The following is a 20,779-nucleotide window of genomic DNA, read 5'->3' as shown; positions in this document are numbered from 1 at the left end:
ATTTACCCTAATCTAAATGATTCAATGAATTTTAAAGGGTAAAAATATATAATGGAAATATCCTAATGATTTTCAAAATTTAAAAAGACAAAGAATATTCACTTGTATTTATTCAAAGGAAATTAAAAATATAACCAAGGTCTAAGAATACTTCCTCTGTATTTATGTGCCAAGGGAAAATAATTTAATTATTTTATAATACAGCACCCTGATAAAATATCCTGCACACAAATTAAACCAATCAAATTCATTGATAAATCATATATCACTCTTGATTAGGTTTTGCTTTTGTAAGATTAATAATCCCTTTTTTAATATAAATACTTTTTAAGATAATCCATTTGCGTCTAAGTATTTTAAACCTTTGAAAAAATATTACTTAGAAAAGAAGACGTTCATCCTTTGGCTTTAATATTCAGAAATAATAAATTTCACCCTAATGTATATATTTTAATTTTAATGAATTAGGGTAAAAAAGATCATTCAAATGAAAATAATACAAGATGACATGCTAAATATTTAAAGGTCACTCAAGTCACGTATGTCAAATGCATTTTTCCTTTTTGACAAAATGAATGCCTTAGTACTATCTGAAGAATAATAAATAATATTAAAATATTATTTACATCAAAATATAATAGATAGAGTTACTTTCCAAAATGCTTTTACAAATGATAAAGCTATATAATATCAAAACATTATATTAAATTTAGGTAAGAAATACTTCCTGTTGTCATGTTGTCATAATTTCCTTCTTGATAGAATATATTTCTTTATACTCTCTAAAAGGCAATAACATTGAAACATTATCATGACTATATCATATGTTATAAATAAATTTTCCTCAAAATACTTTTGCAAATAATAAACATTATATCCAAAATAGAATATCAAAACATTATGATTGGATAAGGAATACTCCCTCAAAAAATCTATTTACTCCTACGTGTAACATCTTCCACTTGATTTCCATCAGTGTAGCTTTCCAATGTCAGGGTAGCACATTTTTAATTATGTCGATAGCTCGATGACATAGGTCTTCCTCATCGGCTCATTGGGGTAAGTATTTTATTGCTCTACTGAGCACCTGATGCATTTTCCTTTTGTTACTTTATTGGTATAATTCACACCGATATCCCCACAGGCGCTTTTATCTTCATCAGGGGTTGGAATAGTCTTTTTCTATTCCTCCCAAAGTCCCGATGTTACTCCGACAAATTCATGTGGGTCTCCTGCACTCTCATTACTCTTTTCTGGAACTTGTTGTCTAGCCACAACAAGGGATCTCAGTCCGAGATCTATAAACTTGTCCATGATGCCATGCACCTTGCTTCTCAGAGCTTCTTGGCTGTTGTAGAGATCAAGAATCTACTCAGGAGCTCCTTTACTGGCTCGATGCCAATTTCCTTCAGGACCAAAATTAGTGAATGTTATATGCTTTTCTACTGGATTAAATGACAGGAAATGGACTTCCCTGATGCTTGCTCGAGCCTCCTTAGGATCTACTAGCATTCCCACCATAACTGCATCAATGGAATCTTGATTCTCTATTCTCGAAGCTCTATCAACCAGAAGTAACACAGAATCTCTGACCACTCCAATGAGAAATGCCTCAACTAGACTTTTATCAATGCTCAACTTGTTGAGAGTCAGTGTTCCAGTTTTATCACTTCAAAGGACATTCATTGTAGCCATCTCTTTAATGGCAGTCATTCTCTTTATGGTAGCCCCCTATTGCGAGAGCTTGTGTGATCCGATGGCCATAGTTACAAACAAAATCATGGCCATTGGAATTACCCCGATCAATAGCACCAACAAATTATTAATCCTATCTCTGTTATTTTCAAAGAAAGTGTGTACTCCAGTGGCAATAACAACTGCCTCAATCTCTCCTTGTTTGCATGTAGAGCCAAAGTATACATCCCCAGGATTCTTAGTTACTGAGAGAGATTCTCCTGTTAGAGCAGACTGATCAATCTTTAAAGGGTCTCCTTCATGCAACCTAGCATCAACAGGAATGATATCTCCCAACTTAATGCTAATTATATCCCAAGGAACAAGGATAGAAGCATCTTCCTCCTGCCATCTGCCATCCCTAAGCACCTTGGTCTTGGGAGCTAAATGGGTCATTAGAGCAGCATCAACATTGCCTACATTATTTGTGTTATCAATGGTTGCCCTATTGGGGATCGGGAGGGCTCTCAAATGCCTATGCCGATACCCGATGGGTTTCACCCATCAGGCCCCACCTTGCAACTTTAAAAGATTAAACAAATTTACCTCTGGAAACTAAAACTCATTGGTTGATTGAAAACGTGCCTCAAAAGATGCTTGTAGATTTTTAAATCAATTTATTGAAATGATTTCAAAAGATATTGGCATTTTATTCAGTAGGATAAAATGATTTGAAATAAAATTGAAACCCCATAATACATAATAAACCTTTTTAGCTCCTTCTGCACACAATACAAACTCGAAATAGTGTTGGCATCATATAGTTTCACAACACAGATAATTTAAAAACTATAATATTAATTGGAGGACAAATATAATATTAACATTAAATATTTTCAATTAATATTATACTTAAGAAAAATAATTATAAGATACAAATAAAATGACTTTCATGTAAAAATGTAAAATGCAAACATAAGGCTTCAAGACGTAATTCATTCAGCATGATACTCCCGCAAAAAGGAATTTGTTAGTCTTTTACTATGATCACTTGATAAAACTTTTGAAATTGTATACTACAAATTTGAAGAAATTGCATTTTACTTTAGACAACATATCAAATAATCTCATATGAATCCGAAATTTGAAACGTAGGTCCTCAGATATACATGAAATACAAAAGAATAATTAATTTGACCTGATAGTGTTGAGATGAAAAATAATTATGGTTCAAAAAGGTATACTTGGCTTGATTTCAAAATTTGTGAAACATATACATACCTCGAGCTGAAGTTTTGGTCTTAGTTCTGCATAACCCATATGGGTTATGCATAACTAGGAACCAAAGAAGAAGTGGGGAGAGAGAGAGAGAGAGAGAGAGAGTAGGATAAGATAACGAGAGGGGGAGGGATAGGGGGAGAGGGGGAGGTAGGGGGAGAGAAAGAGAGAGAAGGGGGAGAGGGTGATAATAGGACAAGATAATGAGAGAGAGAGAGAGAGAGAGAGAGAGAGAGAGAGAGAGAGAGAGAGAGAGAGAGAGAGAGAGAGAGAGGAGAGGGTGAGAGACATGAGGTAGAGAGAGAATGAGAAGGAGAAGAGGGTGAGAGACTCAATAGAGAGAGAAGTGTGAGGGGGAGAGAGATGAGATAGAACTCAAGGAGGATAATTAGGGCTCAGAATAGACAAAGATGGTGATGGGGGAAGGAAGAGGAGAGAGAGGAAAAGAAGAGAGACATGCATGCATACAAATATATATATATATATATATATATATATATATATATATATACACACACACACACATATTATATATGTATGTCTATACATATGTGTAGTATATGCTAAGTTTACAAGCATACGTTTTGATGTCTTCATAACCCGTATGGGTTTTGTGAAACTCAAAATGATGTTTTCATAACCCATACTGGTTTTTCATAACTCGTACGGGTTTTATGAAACTCAAAATGATGTTTTTCATAACCCGTACTGGTTTTGTGAAGCTCAAAATTATGGTTTTTCATAACCCGTATAGGTTTTGTGAAACTCAAAATGATGGTTTTAGTTCTACATTACGTGTACAAGTTATGTAGAACTATGAATGATACTTTTTGTTTTTCAAACCCTGAGCAGGTTATCTTGCACATCAGAACCCATGTGGGTTTTGGCTTGGTAAGAGGGTTGGAAAACGACCCTAAGGCTTGCAAGCTCATTTTCCCTCCATTTTTGTCCCTTTACACATTTTTTCATCTTCCAACATGATTTCTCAACTTCATCATCATCAAGTTTACAAATGATCAAGTTAGTATCTTTAAAATTACCACCATAATCTCACATGTCTTCTCATCTTTCTGACCATATAAATTTTTCTATTTTTAGACAACATTAGCATAGTAAACTTTAATTTCTTTACTAGTGCCTTGACAGTCCTCACAGACATATGTCTACCATTTTTTTAATAACTTTTGATATACTTGACAAAATTCAAAATAAATTACATATTATTGTTCTACACTAGATTCTTTACAATTAAAAAAAAAAGTTTTCATTTTTTATAATTTTGATGCAAGTTAGGCCCAACGCACTAACAGGTACCAAATTTTCAGGATGCGGTCACTTCAAAAAATCGTAAAAAAAAAATACTCAACCAAAAATTACAAAAAAATACACAACTTTTATATCTCAATCTCACCTATCATCCTACCAAAGGGTTTTGCAAAATACAAAATCTAATTATATATTTTGTGCAACGCACGAAAACAACTATGTTATGTTTTTCTGAAAAAATTAGGAATATTTTTTAGTGCGAGAGAGGTTTGACCCTCTTAATCTTATCCAATTTTAAAAAACTTTAGTAGTTTAGAAACTAGATTCAGATTACTACAATTCTTAATTTTTTCTCAACTCCAAGTTTTGAGTGCGCAACCTTCGAATATCTCTTTGAATTTCAAATTTACTTGTTTTTAGAAAAAAAAGTGGCCACTTATACCCCCCTTTTTGTTCACCATCTTGGTGCACTTGCCCTCATTTTCTTGTCTAAATTCCTCCAAATGATGTTGTATTGTCTATCTAAGTTCTTCTGCATCTTTAAGAAGGACCACTAGCTCTATTTCATTGTCTTTGTTATGATTAGTGGGCAACACCAACTCCTCATTACTACATTCTTTTCCATTTAACCATCATCTGTTGATGGATAAGAACCAGTCTATTTCCTTCTCTTGGAAGGGATTTCTATCATCTTTTCTCCATTTGATGGTATTTTCCCCATTCCTCTCTAGTTTATATTTGAAGGACTCATATTAGACCCTGAAGGGTTAGTATGATCTTGGGTAGTTTTAGCTACATCATTTTCTATAGTGACACTTTCCTCGCCATTCTTTAAAACTTTTGACATCCCTTCTCACATTTTTTCCCTTGATAAATAATGATCTGGGAAATTTCTTTCTAGAGGCTTAACTTTTTGCTTCCACCCACTCCTTCTGAGACAATCTCCAATTCCATATAAATACCCATATCCATATTAATTTATACACATATATTTTCCACCTTCCCTATTCTACCATTCAAAAACTCCTTGTCCACCCCTATAAATGTAGCTAAAGCATCCCCTATTTTGATAATTGCCCCCCAACCCCCAAATCATCTGGTAAACCCACGAGACTTAGCCATTTAATCAACTTGTTAATCTCGAAACTTAATGGGTCAAAGTTTAGGCTCCAATTGGTCTTACTAAAACTACTTCCTTTGAAAAAACTAGGGCTACCATAATAAATTTCATTTTTTATGAATCGTATTTATGCATTCTAATAAATAGACTTCATTCCAAAGGGGACGTATACATACCTTTTCTAGGTATTTTTTCTCCACCACTCCATTATCTCTTGAGGACTTCCTCCCATGCCACCCCATTTAACAAACAAAGCTAGTTCCTTTAGCTTGCAAATTGCTAGGGTTGTAAGATCCAAAGGCATAACAAATAGTTTGTTTCCTAGATTTTCTTTATCCATAAACCATCCTTTTTCAGATTCACATTCTCTTTATTCATATTTGGGGTGCCACCTTATCTCCTTTCTCATTATCCATTCTTTTGATTAGGAGTCTCATTAGAGATTTATCATTAACATGATTTCTTTCAACCCATTTTCTTGTAGGATTTTCTGAACGTCTTCTTCGAAATCCCCTCTTAAGCCAATAAAAATTCTCAAAATTTGAGTGCATGCAAAAACTCTATTTGGTCAAGATTTCCTTTCCACCAAATAGTTTTTTGTTTTCTCTTATTGATACTGCATATATCATTTCATTGCTTACTTTTGTCTAGTGCAAATCTCTCTTTTCTTCGGATCTTCCTCCCCCTTCTTTCCTCTTGTTTTGCAAATTTATCCTATAATATTGAAAACACTTTTCCCCCTATTTTTGCACATGCCCTTCTCCCTCTATCATTCTCATTCCTCCAAGGTAGCCAGCTTTCGTGAAATCATTTTGTTTTCTAAACAATCAGGGGTTCTAGTTGAAACCTTGGCGGAAGGGTCTTCTCCTACATTTTTGGTCTCTATTATTTTTCAACCACAACCCATTTGATCTAAAACCCTGATCTATTGATCGTCGTTGATAATTTTGAGGCTTAAGATTGAAAACTAGTTCTCTGCTATTTCCATATCTGCGTAACACTTCCAATTTCTTTGCTATCTCCATAACTTACAACACTTAAAAAAATTGTAAGAGAATCTATGTCATAACTGACCATAATTAATGCATTCTATTACTTGTCATAATCCAACTTGGGCACCTACCTTATTCGTGCAAAGGTATCTCCTACCACTTATCCATTTTGTCATAGAATCTATCATAGGTTTTCAAATGTAAGTGTGTCATAATAACCACTATAGATTCCGTCATAAATTTATCATAACATGACACTTGTCAAGATTCTCAAAGTCGAATGCCTACCTCCACATGCACAACATATATGTCAATACAGTGATCACCAGATAGGATACCAACTAGCAAGTGGGTCTCACTAGATGATTTGACATTATAAGTAATTTAAAAAAATAAATAAATATAACAAATAAATACAATAACAATGTTAGGATTTGCAAATGTTGAGACACCTTAATCCAACGAGTAATAAATGATAATAAATGCATACTTAATATGACAAATGGATAAAATTAATATATAATAACTAATGTTATGATATAACTAATGTAATTAATTACTAGAGGTTATTGATTTGGAGAATTAATTTAGTGTCTAGCACACTTTATATTTCTCTTAAATTTGATTTTTAAATGTATTTTTCCTACACAATTAATCTATTCTAAAATAAAATTTACTATAACAATGTTTTTCTATTTAATTTAGTTGCACATAAATTGATTTGAGACAATTACCAACAAAGTCGATGAATATTTTCAAATAATATTTGTTAGTTTGGGAATATTTATCAATAGATAAAAAATTCTTTCTATAATATCTTAAATAAATTAAGATTATGTCCAAAAAAATCTTTCTATTTTAGCTCAAATGACACTATGCATAATCAACTCTTGTTGAGAGAGCATCAACTGCAACATATTCTTAGTTTAAAAATGAGCAGAGAAAACACATAATAATGAACAGAAAACAACAGAGAAAATAATAGACACAACACAAAACTCAAGACACAAGATTAACGTGGTTCACCACTAAGTGGCTACATCCACCAGAAACGCAGGGAGAATTCTTATTAACCAATATCCAATTACACAGTACATCCATGTATGGGCTGCACACAACCATTTATATAAACATATCAAATATGAAATGAAGAGTCTTTTGGGGAAGACAAACAACCATGTGACTATTGGGCTTCATATACCCAATAATCTCCCCCGTGAAGTCCAACCGACACAGCCTGTAACATTCCTTGCATCTCCATTCCAAGGCTCATACTACAACCAGCTCTTGAGAAGATTTTAATATTGCCAAACTCTGTTCATGAACAGTGCGAATTAATCTTCTCCAAGTCAGATCAGAGTTAAAAACATATTCTCTAACTACTTCATCTGGTAATCCATAACCATGAGCACTACTATGTACAAATGCATAATACACTCCTCCATCAAAGTCTCTTGCTCTTGTGCTCCCCCGTAATAGAATATCTAGAAGATCACCATTATCAGATTTTAATACCCAAATATAAAACTCTCGTATAGGTGTGAATAGCCTACAAACATCACTCGCAATTCTCATGGTTGCCTCACTGTCCATATCTGGAACACACCAACTCTCATTTGGCCCCACGACATCCAACATAAATAAATCAAATGAATCATTACTACTGCCATCAAACTGGCCAGATTGGAACCCATGTTCTCTCTTTATTTGACCAACACTGGATGCAATATTCTTATGCAAGTGGGCTGCCACGAGATCTGATTTTGAGCTTCTAGCTATAGACCTTGCACCAACGGGCTCCATATCAAATGAATTTGTTGTATTTTGTGCATAAACTTGTGCAGTACCTGCAATCAATACATTCCACTCCGCCTCTATTTCTGCAATCTGGAGCAATAAATCATCACTCTTTTGTTCTTTTTGAAATTCATTTTCCTCAAAGACCTTATCCTCAGCCTTTCCAAAGTCTTCTGGATCTTGCACAACCTTGACCCAGAGGCTCTCTCCTACCTTCGTGATCTCTATAATCCCTGGGCTCCTACGATATTCAATCTCCAGGCACCCCGAATCCTCTTGTGGATTCTTTCCACCAAAGAAAGGCTTTCCTATCAACAAGGCATACATTTTTGTGAGGAAAGAGTCCTCTGTTAGGAGCTTCCCATCACTTTCCTCTTGCTGAAATATGGTCTCTTCAAAAAAATCCCATTCTTTCTCAAAGTTATCTTTTCCAATATTCATGATGCGACACAAAACCATCAACTTTTGGTCCATACAAATCAGTTTGTTAGTGAGTAGGAGATTCTCTTCCTTCAACCTCATAAATTTTTCTTTTTCATAATCTTCCAGAGTCTTGGTCTCAACCTCATCAACTTCATCCTTTGTAGCTTTAGCGTCCTCCTCTTCAGCTTCCTCTTCTTTAGTTGAATCAAGAAAATCTTCAAACAACAAGCACTTCAAACACTCTTCTTCTTCAGTCGAATCAAGAAAATCTTCAAACAACGAGCACTTCAAACGCTCTTCTTCTTCAGCCGAAGTCTCCTCATTTTTCCAGCCATCCCACCAATGAACATGACATTTTGTTTTAACTTTTGCTTGCACAATTTTACTCTCCACCGAGTCTAAATTTGCAAGAAAATATTCGATGACTGAATCGATGTCTTCATCTTTTGGTTGCCTTTTAGCCTTATCGAGAAACCAATTATTTTGTTTTGACATGGCCTCGCTTGCCACAATACCAGCAACTAATTTCTCTAACTTCGAACTTCTGCATCTTCTCGAGAATTTTCAATTCTTTATCTATCTACCTTTCCATCTCTACTCAATCACTTCACCTAAGCTCTGATACCAATTGTTAGTTTAAAAATGAGCAGAGAAAACACATAATAATGAACAGAAAATAGTAGAAAGAATAATAGACACAACAAAGAACTCAAGACACAAAGTTAATGTGGTTCACCACTAAGTGGCTACGTCCACTAGAAATGTAGGGAGAATTCTTTTGAACCAATATCCAATTACACAGTACATCCATGTATGGGCTGCACACAACCATTTATATAAACATATCAAATATGAAATGAAGAGTCTTCTGGGGAACACAAACAACCATGTGACTGTTGGGCTTCATATACCCAACACATATTATTGGCAAGGGTTTAGAAGACAATTTTTTCTTATTGAAAAAAGGTTTATGTTTAAATTATAATTTTAAATATATACTTATGATTTACAATATATAATTAGTTTATTACTTTGTCTTCATTGAAATAAATGTTAGCAATTATGGTATTTGCAACTTCTTAAATTCTCATTTGAAAGAAATGTGAACAGTTTATTACTTTGTCTTCATTGAAATAAATGTTAGCAATTATGGTATTTGCAACTTCTTAAATTCTCATTTGAAAGAAATGTGAACAATTATAATGAGTTCAAGTTCTATTTTATAGGAAATAGTTAAAAATGCAACTTTCTATTTTCAATCAGTTAATTCCTTCTACAACATCAACATGCTTTTCAAGAATTGTTTTCATCTTTGGATGGTGTCTTATAAGAAAGTTTCTATATGTGTTGTGTGGTATTGATTGACAATTTGACACCATTGCTTTGATAAAAAACAAATAAAGAGTTTTTAATTTTCGATTTAGAAAAAATAAAAATAACTTCTATGTTTCAAAATTTAACCTTTTTAACTTACATTTTAACTGATTCTTTGAGCCAAGCAGAATCTTCTCCACCCTTGATCCTTCCTTTGGCTCCCAAATGTGGAATTTCTTGATAAAATGTAGAGCTATATTCCTTCCTAACCTCTCCTAGGTTGTGCGTGATGGCGGATCAGTTAGATTTTGGGAGGACTCTTGGAATGGCCTCCCCCGTTGGATTTCCTTCAAGACATTTCAGAGTAAAAATATTAGCTACAATCCTTGCGGGGATTCTTGGTTAGAGACTATTTTCAGACTTTGTGGAAGGATGGCTATTGGATAGTAAATTGGAAAGACTTCTCACAAGTTTCAGTTCCCTTTGCTCAAAAACAGATCCTGTGGCAGGAATTCCTCAAACGAGTGGTCCATTTCAAAGATTCTCACGATGAACTTATTTGGGTTCCTTCCCCCTCAGGTGCATACTCAGTAAAGCAGGGTTACAAGGTGCTCGCTAGATCAGACATTATATCCACCTCTAGGGGCTTCTCCTTATGTTGGATAGAGGCAGGCCTTCAAAAGATGGGGCCTTTGCTTGGCTGTTTCTTCAAGGTAGAATTCTTTCCAGCGTTAGACTTTCCTTCCTTGGCCTCCCCCATCCTTTCAAATGTGTTCTCTGTGACCTGTCTTTTGAGTCTTCTGATCACCTTCTTCTTCAATGTCACTTCGCCCATGAATGCTGCACTTCAATGATGCACAAACTCCATTGGTATTCCTTGCTCAATTCTACCTTGTTGCATGTCTTCAACTCTTGGCCGAGGTTGTTCACAGAGGCTTTTTTCTCCATAATCTGGGAGGTCAGCTCTTCCATCATAATTTGGAATGTCTGGTGGGCAAGAAATAGACGTGTTTTTAGAAAGGAGAAAAACAGTATTCAAGAGATTGTTTCTAGAATAACATCTAATATCTCAGAGGTTGTTAATGCCCATGTTATGAAGAACAAAATTTTTAGCTCTCCTTTCACTTCATGGGATAGTAATATCCTTTTCGAATGGGCTTTGATCAAGCTCCCATTCAAAGGAAGCCTCCTAAATAATTCAAAACAGAAGTAAATTATCATAAACTAAATTTTGATGTAAATTATTATCATAAACTAAATTTTGATGTAAATTATCATAAACTAAAATTTGATGGCACATCTAGGACAACCTTGGAGTCTCAGGCATTGGGTGCATTATCAGCGACCCCAAGGGTAACGTCATTGTAGCTGGGAAAGCGAAAATCCCAGACGACACAAATAACATTGCAGAGGCAAAAGCTCTCTTATCGGGAGTCAAAATGGCCCTAGAACATCAGATATATAACCTTGAGATCGTGGGGGACTCAATGAATGTGATCTTGGCTCTCAAAGGTCTCGAGGCGCCAAGTTGGAAAATTAACTATATGATTCAGGAGGCCATCGCCATCATCCACTCTTTGGCAAATTTCTCCATTAACCATTGTTTCCGAGAAGCCAACAGATTCGTTGATTGCCTTGTAAATCATGGCTGCCAATTAAATGATGGATCTCAGTTCCTTTCTCCTTCAGAGATCTGGCAGAGGGCAGATCTTCTCCAAATCATGCAGGAGGAAACTTCTCACTGCCTTTAGTTTGGCCATTGTCTGGCCTAATATAGCTCACTGGTGGTTTATCAAGATCATGTGGATTGGCTGTATGTCCTCAGGATGCTGTCTGGATGCAGGGCGAACTCGCCAGATTATGTGTTGCCTCTGGTTGTGCTTTCATTTTTACTGTACCATGGTTTCGGTGTGCAGGTTCATGCTAGAGCTACTAGAATCCAACGGTGGGCAGGTTTTTTCGCTTTTTATTCCACGGGTTCGGCTGTCAAGTTCTTGTTAATATTTCACTCTATGTTCCCTCTGTTCTCGGAGTCTGAGCAGTGCGTGCATGCGGTGTGCTGGAGTGGAGTATCCAATTTGACAATGTTCGAGTTGGCTTTATGCCTGCAGATGTGATGCTCAGTCCTCTTCACTTGGCTTTGTAATTCTATACCTTCTGCACTCTCTGTTTGAGGTGATCGTTGACATCGAATCTGGGATATTGTAGATTCAGTGTGGTTTTGATTTTCCTGATCCTGCACGGTCCCACTCTGGGTCACTATGGTTTTGTTGGCTATCCCAGCTACCTCCTAGTGTTTGTCCTCTTTCCTCCCCGTTGCTACTGCGTTATGTTCCACCTCGTCTGGTGCCGCTGGCTGTGGCTTTGATGTCTACCTCTTAAACATTGCTGCTAGGGCACTTAGCTAGCTTCTTTACCATTGCTCTGTGGCTATGTTATCAGAAACGAGAAACGAGAAACGAGAAACGAAACCGTAATGGCAACGGCAATGTGATGAGAAACGGGATATCGAAAGGTTGCGTATAAGAAACGGCCTTTACATATATGCATGTGTGTATATATAAAATATATTATGTAAAAAATTAAAAATTAAAAAAAATTAAAAGCTAGAAACATTCTAAAAAGGTTTAAATTTCATTCTTTTATTTTAAAATAATTTATACAAAGGCTTCACATGCATGAGAAGTGTAATAAATCTACCATAAAAAAATTTAAGTTTGTGTGATAGTTAACTGCCCATCAAAAAATTATAAATTCACCTGGTACTGCCATTTATGAACCTGAACTGAACCTGAACTGCTCGAAATTAGGGGAAAAAATTAAAGAATCCAAGTTTTTTTGTTAAAGTTTTAATGGCAACGGTTTCAAATGGAAATTAGCACTGAGAAACGGTCGTTCGCAACGAAAACCCGTTTCGCCCATCGAAACGCCAAACGATGGTGTTCTGTTACATTTCTGGTAACTAGGCTCTGTGGTCAATCGACATGTTAAAATTTAAAATTCTTGTATGTATGCCCTCTTTCATCCTGTTTTGTTGGGTTTCTCTTTTTTGTCCACAATGGCAATCTTCTGGCTGTTTGGATTGAAGATGCACATCCTCTTCTTCCTGCGTATTTTCCTTATGTAATCTTATTTCTTAATCTATATTTATTATATTGCAGGCTTCGTTATTAAATGAAATTGTACCCTCAAACTAAATCTAATTAACTTTAAATTTAACTATAAATGCATAAAAAATCAAATAGTATAGCTACTTGAATATGAATCCAACTCAAACTATCCCAATACAATTGATTACCATTTATAATCTAAAGGTAATCTATTTCATTAATTAAGATTAAAACATAGTTTCTCTTTGCAAGGTTGAATTAAAATCCCAACAATGTGTAACAAATCAAATTCCATAAAAGAAATATTTTATATTTCTATGAAATCCATTACAAAAAACCATTTCAAAATATGGTCAAAAGAAGAATTTCTTCAAAGGTTTATCTGTAGGAAATGAAGATATAAATTTTTGTTTATCTAATTTGAACCATAACCCTATTTTTCTTAACCATAACTCTCAATTGAACCTTAACCTCAATCTCAATTAAATATTAAACCAAATTAAATGCTAACCCTAACCCTAACCCAAACATTAAAGAAAATTGAACGTTGAATATAAACCTAATCAAACCATAAAATGAGTTGAATCCTAAACCTATATCAAAGTCAACCCTAACCCTATACCAAATTCAACCCAAAGGTTTAACCAAATTATATCCCTAATCCTAATACAAAACTAAATTAAACCCTAACACTAAACCAAATTGAGGCCTAACCCTAAACAAAATGAACACAAATATAAACCAAATGGTTCACTCTAACCATAAATCAAATTGATTTGTAACCCTAAACTTCAATAAATATGTACCTTGATACTAATAGTAAGTAAATAATAAACCAATTAACCATAACCCTAAACCTAAACCAAACTAAACCCATAAACAATTGAGCCCTAACCCTAAACTAAACTAAATCTAAATCATACGGCAAATGAAACCCTAACCCTAATCCTAAATCAAATTTAACCTTAACTGTATACCAAATGGAACCCTAACCCTAACTCTAAACAAAATGAACACATATCTTAAACCAAATTGAAATCTAACACTAACCCCAACCCTAATCAAATAAAATTGAACCCTAAAACAATACCAATTTGAATCTTAACCCTATATCAAATTGTACCCTAACCTTAACATGAAACCCTAAATTGAATTGAACCCTAACCCTAAACCAAATAGAACCTTAACCCTAAGGTTCATAACCCTAATCAAATCAAATTGAACCCTAACACAAAATCAATTTGAACCTTAATAATATACCAAATTGAACTCTAACCCTAGAACACTAAACCAAATGCAAATCTAACCCTAACCATAAGCCAAATTAAATGCTATACCAAATTCAAATTTAACAATATACCAAATCAACCCCAAACCCTAAATAAAATCAAATCTTAACCCTAAACAAATTTGAAACTTAACCCCAAAATTAATTTAACATTACACCAAACTCAACCCTAAACCAAATTTAACGAGCTAACCCAAGCATTATAGAAAATTGAATGTTGGCTATAAACCTAATTAAACCCTATATTGAATTGAATCCTAAACCTATATTAAGTCAACCCTAATCCTAACACTAAACCAAATTGAAGCCCAACCCTAGAAAATGAACATAGATCTTAAACCAAATTGAACTTTAACTATAAATCAAATTAATTTGTAACCCTAACCTTGAATAAAATTGAAGCCTAACACTAATAGTAAGTGAATAATAAACCAAATTAAATCCTAAACCTAACCCTAAATTACAATCTACCATAAATGTAAGAAAACTAACAAAACTAAACCCTAACCCTAAACTAAATCGAATTATAACCTAAACTATAAACCAAGTTGAACACTAACCCTAACCCAAATTGAACACTAAGTGTAACACTACACCAAAATAAATACTAAATTTAAACTATATTGAACCTTGACACTATTGACCAAAATAAACATTAACTATAAACTTAATTGAATCATAAACCAAATTTAATTGTAACCCTAACACCAAATTAAACCCTACTATAAACCAAATTAAAGTCTAAGCCTAAACACTAAACCAAATTGAACCCTAATACTAAATACAATTGAACTATGACACTGACTCTAACACTAGACCAAATTGAACCCTAACTCTAAATCAAATTTAACCTTAACCCTATACCAAATTGAGGTGAAACTCTAAATCAAATCAAACCCTAACCTTAAAACAATGTGAACCTTAACTCTATACCAAAGTGATACCTAAAACTATACCAAATTGAGCCATAAGCCTAATTAAACCCTAACCCTATACCAAAGTGATACCTAACACTATAGAAAATTGAACCCTAAGCCTAATCCTTATTGAATATTAAACCTTAACACTACTTCAATAATAAATTTGAAAAATCTAATACCATGTTCCACGAGTTTTTAGTCATTATATCATTATCATCTATCTTAATGTATATAAAGAATTAAACCAAATTAAACCAAACCCTAACACCAAATCAAATTTAAATAACTCTAATCCTAAACCTTAATAAACCCTAACACTAAATCAAACTTAACTCTAACCCTAAACCATAAACTAATTGAGCCATAAAAATCAATTATTATTTTTTTTTGATAAAAGTGGATAGAGCCACTGAACTATATTAAATTTTAAAAGTTTTTTTACAGTGTCTGGTTCAAAAAGAACTTAAGGGAAAGAACCAGTAAGAAAACCCTTTAGTATTGTTTAAGTAACACAAGCCTATTCTACCCAATACCAAATGCCCATTGGCACAGTACATCAAAAAACTCATCCCAGTTACATAAGTTGCATTAGATATAAAGGAAGCTGCCAATAGAAGCATATAGAAGGAAGATTAAAGTATGATCACTGAAGGATGCATATCCATTTCTGCCAAAAAACACTAGTCTGAACCACCCCTGTCTATGACACACAATTCTCCAACCACTAGTTAGAATGATACCACATAGAAGAAATGAAACCATAATCAAACACCCTGTCAAAATAAACATTATGATCAATCATAGCAGAACCCACACCAAAGAAAAGCCACACCAAATAAGGAGGTTGATGAAGACAACAACTATGCCCTTCTTTACTTCAAAAATTCCAAAACCGAGGAAGGGATCTCATCCACACTTACCTCCCGCATATTAGCATCACTGTCAATGGCTAAATTAGCCAAGAAATCTGCAATCTTATTCACTTCCCTATAACAGTGGGAAATCAAGAAGGAATAAAAAAAGTCTAATTTTTGCAAAATATGATCAAGTATATATTGTAGTTGCCAACAATTCGACTTCTTTTTCATGACACTTTGAATAATAACCATAGAATCACCCTCAATTATCAAGTCCTTAATTCCCAAAGATATAACCATATCCAAACCAAAAGACAAAGCAAATAATTCTGCACAATTGTTAGACTTGAAACCAATCGCATGACAACGAGCCTGAATAAATCTTACTTTATGATCATAAATTACCATACCCGCCCCTGCCAAGCCAAGGTTCCCACGAGAAGCACCATCAAAATTCAATGTAAAGTGCCCTTGCGGAGGAGGTTTCCAGCAAGCAAAATTTCTCTTACTTATAGCATTAGTCTTATTTAAAATAGATCCATGAGAAGGTAAGACTGATAACATTCTCCAAACTCGAGTTACCCTACCATCCCAATGAGAAAAAGAGGTAAGGGTTTTTAAATTCTTATAGATAAAAGACAAAGCAACTTCAGAGATGGAAGATTCAATCCTCAATAAAACCTCAACCAAGGAAGAACTTGTTTGTTTAAAGATCTTATTATTACACTCTAACCAAATATTCCAAATCACAATAGATGGAGAAATAATCCAAAGACATGCATAGAAAGATGAGGCAAACAGGAGAGGCCAGGCTCTAAAGTGGGAAAGGAGATCCTTACCAATAACAAAGGAAAGATTAAGCTTTTCAAACAACCACTGCCAACAAACATAGGCAAAATCACATTGAAGAAACAAGTGTGCAGAGGATTCTAAATTTTTATTACAAAAGACACAAGAAAATACTGTAGTAATACCCAACCTGTCCAACCTCATTCCTATAAGGACCTTGTCCTGCACTGCTAACCAAGCAAAAGCATCAGCCTTTGGGAGGCAAGCCATATGCCAAAATAACTTGTATGGCCAAGTAGATAAATCTTTAGCAACCAAGAGAGAATTATAGCCATCCTTAACTGTGTACTTACCAGAGATATTCCTTGTCCAGATAAGCTCATCGTCAGCATCAGAAAGAATTATTACTCTCTCTACCAACATCTTTTCATATTCCTATTTCACATTTTGATCAATATCTAAAAACTCAATTGATTTCCATTTCGCCACCTTAAGATTCCCACTATACTCAATTTCAAAATAATCAGCCACAAAGACACCCCAAAGGGAACAAAGAGTGGAAATTAAAGGAGACCAATCCCTCGAGTTCACCAGAGGGGGATGTCCATTCCAAACTTCCTCCCAAAACCCAACCTTTCTACCATTATGAACAATCCACGAGAGATGAGGCAAAATCACTGATCTACATTTACATAGAAAATTCCAAATAGCTGAACCAGACGGTAAATTAGAAACTTGAAAAACATATTCTCTTGGTTCGTTATTTAAATATTTAGCAAACATAATTTGTGCCCAAAAGGAGAATGTGCTCTTATACAATTTCCAAACCAACTTAGCACCTAAGGCTAAATTCTGACTTTCCAGACTCCTAATGCTTGTGCCCCCAAGGTTTTTAGGCAAACAAACTTTATCCCATGCTACTAAAGGGGGTTTCTTCTTACCATCTTTATTATTACTCCAAAGGAAGGACCTAAGAGTATCTTGCAAACTAACAAGAGCTGCTTTCAGAGACTGCAAAATAGACATGAGATAAATAGGAACAAAATTTAGGACAGACTTAATAAGAACACTCTTACCAGCCAAAGATAACCATCTATGATTCCAGGATAGGATCCTTCTAGAGATAACTGAAATGATCTTATCCCAAAACTCAACTCTATCCTGCTTAATGAAGAAAGGTATACCAAGATAAGAACAAGGAAGATTTCCAGATGTAAATCCCCAAAAAATCTTCAATCTATCCTGAACCAATTGTGAAGCATGAAGGAAAAAAATCTTTGACTTATCAACATTGATTCTCTGACTAGAAAAGGATGCATAATTCTGTATTATCTCCTTTATCACTCTTGCCTCACCCAAAGAGGCTTGACCAAATAAAAAGGTATCATCTGCAAACAAGCAATGCGAAATGCTTTGTGGAACATTCTGCATCCTAATTCCCTTCCAAAGCCCTCCCAGCTTAGCGGCTCTTATAGCCCAACTGAACATTTTAGCTAGAAGAATGAACAAGAAAGGAGACAGGGGATCCCCCTACCTCAAACCCCTAGAAGAGGAGAAAAAACCACAAGGGGAGCCATTAATTAGAACTGAGAACCTTGCAGAAGAAATACAAGCACGAATCCATTTGACCCATGCCTTAGAAAAGCCCAATTTAAGTAGAACAACACACAACTCCCCCCATTCTACTCTATCATATGCTTTCATCATATCTAATTTGAGGATCATGGCTGAGATTCTCTGAGTAGAAATAGAATGCAGAACCTTATGTGCCACTATAGCTCCCTCCACCATCTCCCTTCCTGGAACAAAACCACCTTGTTCTAAAGAAATGATCTTAGGTAAAATTTTAGCCAACCTTAAAGAAATAGCCTTGGTAAAAATCTTGTACAAAGTATTACATAAAGCAATAGGGCGAAAATCAGCAAATGTCTTGGTAACCTGCTTTTTAGGAATAATTGCAATCATTGTATTATTAAGCTCTCTCAAAACAGACCTATTCCTTCTAGCTTCCTCAAGGGCCAATAAAACATCATCTCCCACAAAATCCCAGCATTTCTGAAAAAATAAAGGAGTAAAGCCATCCGGTCTTGGATCCTTATCAGGGTTCATTACAAAATCAACATTCTTAACTTCATCCAAAGAAAAAGGAGACATCAACATTTTATTATCTTTCGAAGATACCAAAGAACGAATATTAGAAGAAATGTTATTATGAAGATCTCCATGCTCCGAAGACAACAGTGACTTAAAAAACCTAATTGCTTCTGAAGCAATATCCTCCTGTTCTGTTAAAAGTCTGCCATTTGGACACTCAATACAAGATATCTTATTTTTACTTCTCTTAATTTTTGTTGAAGAGTGAATTTTTTTTGTATTTCTATCACCATCTGAGAGCCAGATCTCCCTCGATTTCTGTCTCCAATAGATTTCTTCTCTGGACAAAACTTCTTCAAGCTCTACCTTTAGCAATTTTAGTTCACCAAAAACAAGAGGCACCATACCATGTTGAATCACATGTGAATTAATACATTCAATCATATCTTGAATCCTCCATTTTTCTTGAAAGATGTTCTTAAAATGCAAGATATTCCATTCTCTAATATTAAATTTTAAAAATATCAACTTCTTAGCAATCTGAAACATTCGGGATCCAGAGCAATAAGGAGCAGAACTCCACAATTTTTTGAGCAAAGGCAAAAAGGAAGAATCTCTAAACCACATAGGTTCAAATTTAAAGGGTGACTTAAAAGGAGCTTTATCTTCCAGAATTGATAGGGAAATTGGAAAATGATCTGACCCCGAAACTGGAAGAATAGAGGAAAAAAATTCATAATTTGAATCAATCCAAACATCTGATAACAAAAACCGGTCTAACCTTTCCGCAATCTGAGAAAAATCTCTTCGCATATTTGTCCATGTGAAAATCCCATTCTGAAACTAACAATAAAAAAGACCCATGTCCTTAATGAACATCCCAAAGTCTTCCATAATTTTTTTATTAGGAAGAATACCTCCTTTCTTTTCTCCTAAGTCAGTGATAGCATTAAAATCCCCCCCAAAGATTATAAAGGGGCCATGCCTTAAAGGGGAAGAAATTCTCTTAAGATCTCCCCATAATTTAGTCTTCCTTTGAATACCAGAAGGAGCATAAATATTAAAAAGCCAAAACTTAACCTTCGAAAGCTTGCTTTTAACTAAGGCCAACATCCAGTTTACAGTCAAAGCAACTAGCTCAACCTCAATGTTATAGTTATTCCAAAGCAATGCCAAACCCCCTGACGCACCACAAGCTAGAGAGAAGAGGAATTCCCACTTTCTCCAAGAAGAAAAAACCAAATCAGTAGATTCCTTTGACAATTTTGTCTCTTGCAACATAAAAATATCACACTTAACTAAGTCCATCTGGGACTTAATTAAACACCTCTTGTTAGGGGCATTTAAGCCCCTAACATTCCAAGATATAATTCTCATTACTGTCGAGGGGAGACAGAGGCTCCCCTCTTTCCTTTAGACAAAGAAGACTTCCCTTCTCCAAAACTACTTTGAAGATTACGCTTCACAGCTCCCGACCTAGTCATAGGAGGACTAATAATAGACCTCTTACTCCTCTTACCCTTAGGAGTATCACTTCCTTTTATAGCATCACCAAGAGAAACCGAATGCTTCCCTTTCCCAACACCAGGAGAAAGAGACAAAGTCTGCTGAATCCCAACATCAATTTCCAATTGAGTCTTTTGATTCTTTGGAGGCCTGCCCCTACCAGGAGAAACCACAGATGAAGCCCTAATTAGAGTAGTTTGAACAATTGGTAAACTCTTACTTGACTTAGGAGAAGTCATGACTAAATTATCTATGATGCCCACTTTTGATGAGGCCAAAACCTCAAAAGGGTTAGCAGATGCAGAAATAGGAAGGGTCGATTTAATTCCCCCCAAGTCATTCTCAATGGAA

General features: G+C 34.9%; 1 pseudogene; it reads right to left on the bottom strand.

The window, feature by feature from the left end:
- Nucleotides 1-1,182: 1,182 nt before the first annotated feature.
- On the bottom strand, nucleotides 1,183-8,568 carry LOC131030166 (plasma membrane ATPase-like; annotated as a pseudogene).
- Nucleotides 8,569-20,779: the final 12,211 nt, after the last annotated feature.

The sequence above is a fragment of the Cryptomeria japonica genome, chromosome 5, assembly GCF_030272615.1.
Source record: "Cryptomeria japonica chromosome 5, Sugi_1.0, whole genome shotgun sequence".
NCBI lineage: Eukaryota > Viridiplantae > Streptophyta > Pinopsida > Cupressales > Cupressaceae > Cryptomeria > Cryptomeria japonica.
Note: the sequence above shows the minus strand (reverse complement) of the source record. Positions and strands in the feature narration are given on the sequence as shown.